The sequence below is a fragment of the Poecilia formosa genome, unplaced genomic scaffold (genome assembly GCF_000485575.1).
Source record: "Poecilia formosa unplaced genomic scaffold, Poecilia_formosa-5.1.2 Scaffold69, whole genome shotgun sequence".
NCBI lineage: Eukaryota > Metazoa > Chordata > Actinopteri > Cyprinodontiformes > Poeciliidae > Poecilia > Poecilia formosa.
The window spans coordinates 1,605,588-1,618,090 of record NW_006800008.1 but is presented as its reverse complement, the minus strand read 5'-3'; the positions used below and the strand labels follow the sequence as shown (position 1 = coordinate 1,618,090).

General features: G+C 38.7%; 1 long non-coding RNA gene across 2 annotated transcripts in view; it reads right to left on the bottom strand.

Annotated features, from left to right (window-relative positions):
• Positions 1-4,367, bottom strand: part of LOC107836598 (uncharacterized) — a 30,560-nt gene extending 26,193 nt beyond the window's left edge. For both annotated transcript variants that reach the window (XR_001662535.1, XR_001662534.1), the window contains exons 1-2: positions 4,323-4,367; positions 228-396 (exon numbers count right to left, since the gene is read on the bottom strand). This is a non-coding gene — a long non-coding RNA (uncharacterized LOC107836598). The remainder of the gene's footprint in view (positions 1-227; positions 397-4,322) is intronic.
• Between the last annotated feature and the right edge of the window lie 8,136 nt (positions 4,368-12,503).

Here is a 12,503-nt window from a genome sequence, read left to right as displayed (position 1 = left end):
GTGTGTGTGTGTGTGTGTGTGTGTGTGTGTGTGTGCGTGTGTGTGTATTAGGGGGGTGCAGTCCTTATGTCTCTGCAATGTAGCATAGGGCTGCTAAAACAACTTCCCACATTAAGACTGAGATGTTATAACTCAGCTTTTGTTTCAACAATATTTGCTGATACTTCTTTCTGCAGATACTGTGGTTTGTGGGCCAAAATTAACTAAATGCATCAAAAAACATTTACCTGAAAATACACATCAGGGAAGATGAGTATCTTCTCCCAGCTGGGGGTCCAGGACTGAGTATTCGGGGGTCCTGTCCCACCTGTTCGACTGCCCCAAGCAGCCAGGGTCAGTCACCAGGGAGGTGGTCCTGCTTGGCTCCATCCACACCACGAGCCCACCCTATCAAGGCTAAACAGTGTGAAACAACACATTAACTAGCGGCCTGTCCAAATGTCAGCCAGGACAAGTGCTTGCTTTAAAAACGACCACCACAGATCCATTTGTCTTGCTGTGTGGTCTTCACATAAACTTAAGTTAAGTTTTTTGCTGTTATTGTTGGATTGTTGCTAAAATCTGCAAAAAAGACTCAACTGTCTAATTACATGTAATTTGAATACGTAGGAATTGTGTTGGATGTCCGGAAGGAGAATGAACCAAAATAGATTTTTAGGTCTCTAACATCTGCTCAGTACAATTCTTCATATATTTGCACCAAAACTCTTCTTGCCTTGCTACAGTTTACTAATAAGCCTAGAAGTTATTTTATAGGCATCTAAAGGAAAAACATTGCCAACAATATGGCTTTTTCATGAAATAGTTATGTAAAAGTCAGCCACATTCACAAGTTGTTTAGAAATTGGGATGAATATCCAGATGATATCAAAGATTTAGTGGCATAACAGTAACAAACAATTTTGCACAATGTTTAAAATCACAAACAGAAAATCCATGTATGTCCCAAACAGCTTGACGGAAGGCTGTCAAGTTGTGAAGAACTAAAATAAAAGATGAGCTGAAAATGAGACAAAACCACATTTAAGAGATGTGTTTTGTTGTAGTTTTCACCATGTACAAATGAGCAAAACGAGAAAAAATTACACCAAAAAAATTACACCAAAAGCATAGAATCACACAGGTTATGTTCTATCAACACAATACAATGCACACAAACAAAATGCACACAATAAGCGGCAGTAAATAGATGATTCTGTCTAAGAAAAAAGAACTGGGCCTGGCCATAGTTGCATTCTATGTGACACCAACCAAAATCAATCCACCGTAAGAGTAACATTGATAGTAAATCACTGTTTTAATATTTATAGCATATTTTTCTACCTTTTGAAAATTAAGAGGAAATTGTTATCCAAAAATTGTTCTATGATATCAGCTATAGGTCAGCATCATTCTTTTAAAAAATGAAAAGAGAAAAGGCATCTTTTTATCCTAATTATTTCTTACATCATTTCTAATGCTCAATAACTGAGAGTGAATGGTTTTCTCGTTAGAGTATTGAACACATTTGTCTAATAATTACAGTACCTTAGACAATCTTTCCTCTAGTTTCGTACATTTTACTAGGTTTGGTAAGTATAATCTTGCTTGCGGAAAACTGTAATTATTTCCTCACTGTGAAAATCAGAAATATCTGGTATTTAGAAAATATGAAGATTCCAATTTTGTGAACTGTGTGACGACAAGAATCTCACTATTTTCTTTTACCTTCCTAAACTGTTAAGGAACTGTAGGGAAATATGTTTCTTATCAAATGGAGACAGTTTGAAGCAATGGGGAAAGAAAGTCAATTTAGGAACGTAATCAAACTCTACATTCATTGCATTAGTGATACAATCCAAGAGGAATTGTGTTGAAGAGCAGTAATGAATGAAGCAAATAAGTAAACTGAGTTTAAGTTGATACATTTTTTCCTGAACTGTTACACACACATCTTTGGCATTGGAAAGTTCAGTTCTGCCGAGGATTAGCATCGCGACACTTTGGTGGTATTGTGCAACCCAAACCCTCACTACTGTTCCACACATAAATCTCACAGAGCGTGACTAACCCAGTGGTAACAAGATCTGGGGACTGGCGGTCCCCGTAGACCCCGGCCTGCATGTCAGTGTTTCAGACTGCTTGCAGCAAAAAGCGGCCCCAGAACCTCCCCGGGCCCCCGGAGACCCTGTGAAACCAAACAGTGAGGTCAGCTCTGGGCTCCCATCTCACTGTGAGGATTACACAGTCTCATATGCACATACAAAGAGCTCAGACCACTGAGACTGAACTTGGATTAAGTCATTAAGAGCAACGATCCACTAAAACCTCAGCCAAGGGCTTTCTCTGGAAAAAAAATCTTTTTCTCACAGCATCTGATGTTCTGTTTGCATGCAGAGCAGATGAGCTTCTTTTAGTAAAAGACATTTTCTGGAGTCGTTATTTCATTTGTTGGGCTTCGATTACTGTGAAACATCCCTCCTTGAATACTACTTACACCGCCGCCCTTCTATCAATAATACTACATCCGTCTGACCATTTTCCTGTATGCACCTGCATCACTTTTAAACACACAATGAAATTCAATCTCCAATAACTTCCACAACAGTAATACAAGATGTTTTATAGTATAAAACAGGTGGTGATGATCTTCATGCCCAGTGAAATGCATGACATTGGGTACGCTCTTCAAATTCTGACCACTTGTGTGTGTGTGTGTGTGCGCGTGTGTATGTGTGTACGTATCTTTTTGTTGCATTTTGTTTCAGACCTGAATGCAACCACAAAGATCCACCTCATGAAATAAAATGTTCAATTTACTGCCGTGTTCCTATAACTGGGATGATGCACATGTGCTTCGACAAAACTCTGCATGTGCTTGAGTCGATCTCCTGCAGATGCAGAACCGTCAATAGTCAATGAATTTCTTCTTTGTTTTGATTGTAACGTTAGTCCAAAAAGTCAAAAAGGTTTTGGGTGTGGAGGCAAAACCTGTTGAGAATAATTCATGCGAGTGTCAAAAGTGAGAATCTCGGGATTTTCTTACGCGGCCACACACGTACGGATGGCCCACATTCTAGGGATCAATTTTAAATCCCATTTTATTTACTGCTTTCACACAAGGTCAAAGGATCGTAAATAACCAGGTCAAACATTTGGGTTTATTTGACACAGATATTCTGATCCCATGTTTTTAGATATGTCAAATTATGTTGGTAATATTGATACATTTGCAAGAAGCTTTTTATTCAGGTTAAATAATACAAAAGAAAAAGACCTTGCTAGAACAGACATACAAACAAAAAAATAACTGGATGGAAATTAATTTGAATGATTTACTATGTGGTCTGAACGTAAACAGACTTAGACCAGTAACTTCTGGCTGCCACGTTATTATTATTATTTATTGTCTATTGTGTTAGTAAATAAGTAGTTGCATTTTAGTTTTTGCTCAGCTCCTGAAGTTAATAAATAATAAATAATCAACCACCTTCTCATTGGGAGGAATCACAATCCTAAATACTTATCCTCCTATATTTTTATTGTTTACTGTTTGCTTCCTTGGTCCATATCATGCATTAATCTTTTAAGTTCAATATTTTAATACGTTTCTCCATCTTCACAGAAGTTTTGCTCATGCGTTCATTTAGAACTAATGCACTCATAATATTGACCCAATTTGCAATACTTCACTTAATCATTCGAAGCGCCATGATGGACTTTGGAAATGAGAACCGGGAGTATTGAACAGAACTTTCCCATGTTGTTTTTGCCAGTTTATTCATGTCTTCTTCTTGTTCAAGGGAAGCTACTTTGTCTTTGAGCGTAACACACCTGTTTGGGGCTCCTGGACAGAAGCTTGAAACAGCTAGCTCACAAACCGAGCCGTACTTCATCCCTCCTGAAGTGTTGATGAAATTACCGACTTTGCCTGAATTCACAGTACATGATTTATATCACTGTCATAAACGGCGTCTCTTAAACCGGACCTGCCTTAAAAACGTACAGAAGACGCGAAGCTAGCCACTTTTTTTCGTACATGCTAGGCTACATGAAGGTGGTTTCCATGGTTACTGACAGTTAGACGCGTACCTTCGCCATAATGCGATATTTGATATCTTTCTAATCATACTTACTTATAAAGTAAATGACCGTTAAACCGGACCTGCCTTAAAAACGTACAGAAGACGAGAAGCTAGCCACTTTTTTTCGTACATGCTAGGCTACATGAAGGTGGTTTCCATGGTTACTGACAGTTAGACGCGTACCTTCGCCATAATGCGATATTTGATATCTTTCTAATCATACTTACTTATAAAGTAAATGAACGTTAACCTTCTTACCTTGTAAAAAGTGTTCGCTGCAAATCCAGGGTTACACCGAGGGCTCCTGCATCTTTCCTCGTTAAAAGCTATACAATAAAATGGCAAGTTTGGTTTTCACCCTTGTTTGTTTGTGTAGTCGACCGCTCAGCACCCTGTGACTATTTTTACTGCAAATTAAACAAAACAAAAAAAGCGATATTAGGTGCGGTTTTTTTTTTTTTTTACTGGTTTTGCATTAGCGCATAGGTCGTTTTGACGTCTGACATGGCGGGGTTTTGAAGACAGTGACGTCACCTGCAAAGGGTCAATACTTGAGTAACAAGGAAGTGTTCATTTCAAAGGTTTTCAGATCAAATCAAGCGGCAGTTTAAATTTTTGATTTATGACCCAGTCCAATGTAATGTGCTACAGATGATATGGGTGAAGCAAGTTGAGATTGACTTGAAGACTTGACATTATGATGGTAATCATGTGGCATAAAGTGTGTAAAAACATCCTAGATCTTATCTAACTGCCAGAGGTGTAAGTCTGTTCAGAGTGAAACCCAACTGGAACTAACAGTTCTTTGTCTTTTACTCTGAAAAGCCTCCAAAATCAGCGCTCCATCATTGTTAAGCTAGATAATGTTTTCATTGTCTGCTTCACCAATGCCTCAATGTGCCACCAAGTTCAAATAATACTGGAGTTTATAGCACGTCCATAACTAACCCAGCCTTTAGCAATTCAGTATATAGGGAATTATTCTGAATTTTCTTACCCTAACCCCATGAGTATTCATGGCTATCATATTATTACCTCCACTCAACACTTTCTGTGGCCTCATCTGTTGTTTTAATGATATACCCCCATAAAACCGATTCTACAGCGCAGCAGTGCCACTCTTCTCGCTCATCAACACTGACATTTATCAATATCCAGTTAGTTTCTCCTGGAGTTGGGTACTTTATCCCCCTCAAAACAAAGATCTCCTCTTGTTTTTGCAGTCTTTTTTTTTCAATGTAACAAAACTCGCTTTGTTCTAGGCTCAGACGCTTCAGGAAAAAATAATATTGGTAGATCATTGTCATGGGGGTTGCCATGGCTGCAGTCACACTTGCTGATGACCGGATTCATTTTGTATTATCGCTGGCGACATCCTCGACTCCCAAAGGCAGCGTGATGCTCTTGATAATGACGCTTCATCATATCATTTACAGGCTGCGACATCAAAGGCACGCTTTTCTTTTGATTTGGATTTGGCTTCCCATTTTTTGTGCATGTATCTTATAGCAAATGCCTCTCATGATATTTACCTTTTGAAAAAGTGCATTAATATAAGATGGATAGAGGGCCAGACGCAATAAGAGCACTGGGGTCAATGCCTCACCTCACGGGGCTAGACAAAAGATCTACTATCATCTGTTGCTGGGTCAAGGGCAGTGACCCCTCTCAGTCCCCATCAGTGGCTTTGTCTGGCGGGCACAGGAGTACAACACCAAACTGACTGAGTGGCAAGAGGCTAATCCATCACTCTCCCGAATGAGGACAGAATCAATCAGGAGTGGCCTTCAGATCACTCCAAACTAAATTACCATTGGATGTCAGTTGATAAGCTGCAAAGGGTCACTCTCGGTGTTTATTACAACAGAAACGCGAACAGCTGGAAAAATCTGCCGACCCCTTAAGAGTGGCTTCAAAAAAACCAAATACGGTTATTATTATTCTTTATGTCCATTTGCAGGAACAACCCTTTAAGCCACTCCATCACTACCGGGCCATTTGCAAGAGAGCTATTGACATTGCCTGACCAGCGTGCAACACAATCATCGTGCCTCATAATGTAATGCTCTGAGGTCACGCAGAGTTTGCCAGTGATTGGGGAAGTTAGCGAGCTCTTTCCCTCGCTAATTGATGCACTTGAGCCGCTGTGCCTTTGAACAGAATCCTTGCTCCATCCGACAGAGAGAAGGCAGATGCCATCGGTCCCCCACCTCCTCCTCTTTAGCCTTTGAAACCCAAGCCTTCGGTCTAAACCACACAGCTCAGGGCACGAGTGAGAGGAGCCGTCTGTTAGCTTAGCTCAAGAGACAGTTTCTCTCTGATTTGCTTGACCACCATAGAGTCTGGTCTGTGAGTTCGAGTAAGCCAAGCCAAAACAGATTAGAAGATGGTATCTTGCAGACGGTGAGACCTGTGATACTGTCTCCTAGTTCCTGCTGGCCAAAAATGAGGAGTCCTTGTTTGCTTAAGACTTTAGCTTTGTTTGGCTCTCCTCCATGCAGAACGACTGTCACAATAAGCAGGTGTTGCACAGAAATTGGGCAGTTTCAGGTAGTGTATGGAACAAAAGTAAACTTTCTAAGTCTCCACCAAAGTGGTCTAATGCTGATAATGAAATCCTCATTTTCAGGCAAAGCCCAAAAATGCACCAGGAGCCCAAAGGGTTTTAAAGCGTTTTAAAAACATTACTGATAACCTTCTCTGCTGAAGGAAATGGCATATCCAGTTCATGATATTATCAAATCTCCCATTTCCTGCCACATAATTTCAGGCCGCTGTCTGTAAAAGGAGGGTTATAGGTTAAGTAGTTGAGCTCTGTGGCAGAATGATTAATGAACAGAAACTGGGGATCATTTTTGTTGATACCCTACCGCTGAACTACGCCGAGCAAGGTATTCAACATTTTTGAGAAAATCAAAGCATGTCTTGCATTTAAGTTATTAGTGAAAGGCTGGAGATTGTAAATATTTATTATACCTCAGTATTATCATTGTGTTTACACTGATTTGCATCCCAAAACTCTGATACATTTTGTCACGTTACTAAAACAAAATTCATCATATTTTATCTGAATTCATGTTACACACACAAGGTATGTATTTTTTAAAGTGTGAAGTGGAAGGTAAATGATGAACAATTTGTACAAATAAAAATCCAAAAAGTGTATGTATTATGTATTATAGCTTTTTCTGCAGTAACACCGCAAATCTGTTGGGGTAAATCTTTATAAATTTGGCTGTTTAAGTAATGTTACCCAAGAAATTCCTCACAAAACACCTGGATTTATATCGACAAACTTGGACAACATTTACTAATCAGGTTAGATGTTGAACTGAAATTGTTATTAGTATTTAGGGGTGTCAGAGTAGAGGAGATCAAAAGTAAATATACATTATGTTTTTATTTCCCATTAACCATTGTTGATTACATGAAATCCCAATAAAGTACATCATAGTTTGTGTTGGTAATGTGACAAAAGCTGCATTAAAGGCTTTTTTCATTTTCCAATCAAAGACTTTCGGCTAATATGAGGCTGATTCTGTTAAAAACCAAGTTTTTTCAGCAAAAGTACATTGTGTTTATGGATTTACTGTGCATGAAAGACACATTTCCTTTTGCACTCCACTACCATGCAGTTTGTATGTAAAAGTAAAAGTCACTAAGTCAGACAGTGAGCCTGAAAACAACACCTGCAACCCCACTTTAAACTTCAACACATGGTTTTTAGCCTCCTTGCGAGAAACAAAGAACCCATCGGATGTGTCACAAACCAACGGCTTCACACGGCCATAAAAAGGGACCATCTGGTTAATATTATAAAATCAATTCCTTCACAGGGAGTGAAAGATTCTGAAAATGTAAAAACTGTACAGTTATTAAATAAATGTTCACAAAATGCATAAACTGCTCTGTCTAGTTTAGAAGCTGTGCAAGTTTGCAAGCATAAAGGCAGTGTAAATAAGGGAAATTACTGATAAAGATTTCTATGGTTCACTTATTAATTTTGCATCCTAAAGGCTAAGAAAAAAGGGAAATAAGGAAAACCTCTTTTTTTACATTCTGTTATAGAACCACCTTTTTTCTATGATTCATAACCATATTGAGATATGATCCGCTTTCTGCAGGCCTCTCCTCACAGCCTGAGTCCGAGGTCCGGTGACCCTGCAGGTCGTAAGGGTGTGATCTCAGGTGAAGTATTGTCATCAGGCCCATGACCAGAGTACTTAACCCCTGATTGGCTAATTCATATCCCAGGTGTGGAGCTGGGTTATATGCTGTGTGTCCGTCACGGTGCTCAGCGTTTCCTCTCCAGCGGCCCAGTGAGCCTGTCTGAGACAGGACATGCTGTTAGGACATGGAGGGGGGAGCGGGTGAGTGGAGGAGGCGATTGAAACAGTAGAAAGTGAGGTGGGAGAACAGGGTGAAGGTTGGGGGGAGAAGAAGGGCCTGCTTGAGGTGGTCCTACAGTTCATGTTAATTATCAGTTCTTTCTGTGACCCCCATGTCAGCAGCAGCCCTAACTGGATCCTGCTTCTAACACCCCTCTGAGGGAGAAAAATCACATGGACGTGACATGTGCATGCAGAGCATAAGATGCTGGAGAACTTGATAGGCTTGGAGGTTTTACATGAACCGTTGAGAAGTGCTAAAGAGAGTTGATAAAGGAACCCTGGCATCTGGCTGGCAGATACTAATATGATTTGTTTAATGTGGTAAAAAATTTTTTGCCATTTTTAACAGGTTCTTGCAAAATACTCTGAGAATGTAACTTAAATATTTTACGTTAACTGAGATATTTTACATTAATTCTGGTCAGCATCATGTAAGCTTTACATCCTGTATTAAATACTTGTTGTTCAGTGTTGTTATTCCATTTTAATTCCATTCACCACTGTTGTAATCTCAAGGCGCTTTGCAAGACAAAAAGATGCAATTCTGAAATGCATTAATCAAATTATTCAGATCAATCGTATAGATTCAGATGCAGAGATCAAAATTAGATCCTGATGCCGAATTCAGTTTTTAATGCCAACTGCTTAAAAAATGATCCATCTTATGAACTCCGTCTGTTCACACTGAGCATAAAGTTGGCAACAGTAGAAAACAACAACAAGAAAATGTAATCTCGATGCATCGTCAAATCCCGGATGTGATTTGAATGCAGAACCTCAGTTTCAGGACAACAAACAAAGATGCAATCAAGTCCAATTTAAATCCACTTACATGTAATCCAGTCAAATTCTTTATAATTTAATACAACCAGAATTTTTAAAAAATTAAAATACACAATTTAATTCAGTAAAGCATAAAATCATAAACTAATCTGAAGTAGCCAGCAGGTGCAGGATTTAAAACCATTTATATAATAGCAGTTGTTTTGCATTTTGTTATGAAAGAAAATTGTTAACTTAAGTCTCTTTTAATCTTGAATTTCTCTGTCCGTGTCATACAAGCCCTGTGATGGACCTTCGACCTGTCCAACGGTCCGATGACAGCTGTAGCACCATGACAGCTGGGAAAGGCCTCAACAACCCCCTTTGACCCTGAACAAGGTAATTTTTGTGGAAAACAACTGTCATGTTGTCAGATTGCTTTAACCTGCCCAAATATTAGCAGACTAATGTCCTTCTATGACCAGATTAACTTTTCTTTTTCCCCAGATAACTGAATTTTAAAAAGAAATCACCAACATGAGTGCAATTTGTGTGGCTTTCTCTTAGGAAATCCAAGTTCACATATAGATATTTTCAATTCTTCTCTTCACCTTCCAGTCCAACAACCTCTAAACATACACCCACTGTTAGAAAGGAATGATTCAGCATTAAACTTAGTCACATCATCCAAAAGACTTTTGTTTTTCTGCAGAGGTAGAAGGTTGGGGGATTTGAGGGTGATGAATTCAAATATTCCTATAATAAACTTTAAGACACAAGTGGAAAAATTTAGTAGACTATAACTCGAGAGATTCTAAAATGTGCTGACGTCTGGTTATTGGGAAAAATACCCACTTCATAGATAAAACCAAACAAACCACACCAAAGATTTAAAACTCGCTCTGTTATTTATAACTGCCTTTAGGTAATGATGTTAATTTATGCAGGATGCAGCTGGGAAAACAGTCGCTGTGAAACTATTCAGCCAGATAATTACTGCTCTTATTGTTTTAGTTTATAAGTTGCTGCTGATGCTGCGTTAATGCAGAAGATTAATAGCTGTCATGGCTAAAGTTCCTGCACTCAGTGGATTTGTAGGAATGGGAAGCTCCTGTTGCAACAATGGGTTTTGCAGATTGTTTAGGTAAAGCCCCCCATGAACAGTGTCTTCCTGTGCACCTGTTAATTTGAGAAACAGAGATGTGGCAGTTAGCAAATGTCTTTATCCTTGGACAGAGCCAGGATAACTTTCTAAAACTTTGCCAATTCTTCTTTTCATTTCTTTGCAAAATCTTTTTAAAAAGTTTCTGTCCTGTGTTTTATGCTTTTTTTTTTAGAGTGACAATTTTATTTACTTTGGATGAGCATAAAGACCATGTTTCATATGGACTTTTTAGATCCAGATACTGACTCGACTCCACTGTATTAGATTTTGCCCGTTAGCTGTAACGCAGAGGTGCCAGCTTTGTGCCTCACTGAACTCCAGATTGATTTACACTTTCTGCACTCCTCTCTGACTCCTTTTTCCAAAAGAAGCCGGATCCTCCAGTTTGAGTTTCTTCCCCAGATAACGCCATGATTCTTCCTGACAGCTGAAGCGTCAACCCCTTGGCACTGACGGTAAATTTATGATCAGGCTCAGGATGCACAGGATAGCCCTGGGGAGAGAATACACAGTCGTTGCACAGCAGGGACAAGACTCTATTAATCTCAAAGATGTGTTAAGATCGCCACAGGATGATAAAGGTCGATTTTGATCTCACATGAAACTTAATTTGAAACCATTCTCTATTTGTAATCCTCTTTATTCATCGTCACTCCTTATTCATTGTCATCTTAATTGCATGCGAGTGTGTTTTTTTTGTTTTAGTAGGAAACTGAATAAGAAGCTGTGCTAGCAGTTGTTTACAGCAACATAGAAGGTAATAGTTCATTTTGACAAGACACAGATTTAAAATCCTCTCTCAAGAGAACTCTCTAATGTCGCTTGGCAAGCTCATAACATAAAATGCTTCATAAAAATGTGTGCACTTCTGAATAATTCAAACCTAAAACAAAATAATCCACTGCATTTACCATTTATGATGTAGTGTACATTCCAAAACGTTCAATACTTTTTGAGCAAGGGCAGAGGTTTTGAATGATTGTATCTGTATGTAAAATGTGTGCACTATCAGTAATTGTGTAAAAATAAGACATTTTTTATGTGTAGATTTCTAATTATCCAAGGTAAAATGTCTCAATGAGGCTAAAACTCTTAACACACAACAGAAAACAACAAATAGAAAATAATTAACTTACTTCTAAGATGTTGTTAATTAACTGCATCATCTGCATTTAAATATCATGCAGTGTTGTGAGGTTTATTGGGGCAAACATTAACTGACATTAATTTCTCTACCAACGTTGCTTCAAAATCTCCTTGACGAAATCCACGTCCCACAACTGGCAGTGCAGGCTCCCCGAAATATGCGAACAATAAGACCTTGCTGGGTTGTTACTCTAACATTTGTCTCAAAACATGTCAAAATGTTTCTTAGGAAAATAGATTGAAAAGTACAAAGATATTTGCATAATTCATAATTGATAACTCCTGGAACGATAACCGCAAGTTACTCCAAAAAAAAAAAACTAAATTAGGTGTGACTGGGACTGCTCAGAATCTCTCTCATTAAAGTGCTGTTAACATTTGATTCATTCAGAAACTTCCTCCTGGGGAACCCATGTTTGAGGCTCTCAGTCCACTTAAACAGCCTCTTCTTTCAAAAGCTGTTGCCCGATCTTGTTTTATTTCAATGCACAGGGTCATGGAGCTGCACAGAAGCAGGGATCCCTCACATTCCTGCCTGTGAAGTTTCCAATTGTAGCCCTTTAAGGTTGCAACAAATATGCCACAGGCAATACATCACCTTCTCAGAGGCTTTTATGTTTTTCTCTGATCTAAAATGAATGAGGCAAGTTTCTATTTATAATGTCCTATGCACACATTTCGCAAAGCTGTTTTGACACTGCAGATTCCTGTCTATATTTACCAGGACGTTGTGTTGGAAATTCATTTCTTATTGGTTTAAAAGCACCACAGAAGAAATTCACTGTCTTTTTTTCCCAAGAGAAAATATTTAGTGGCATAACTTAAGATTTCTAAGTTTGCCAAATATTCTTATACAATCCTGAAATGTACTGGGTGTCAGAATTTGTTAAAGTGCTTCTTAATAAGTAGTAGGAATGATGCCATGATTAATCCAGGATGTTAAGAATCTGTCTGACTAATTTTTAATCGTATAAA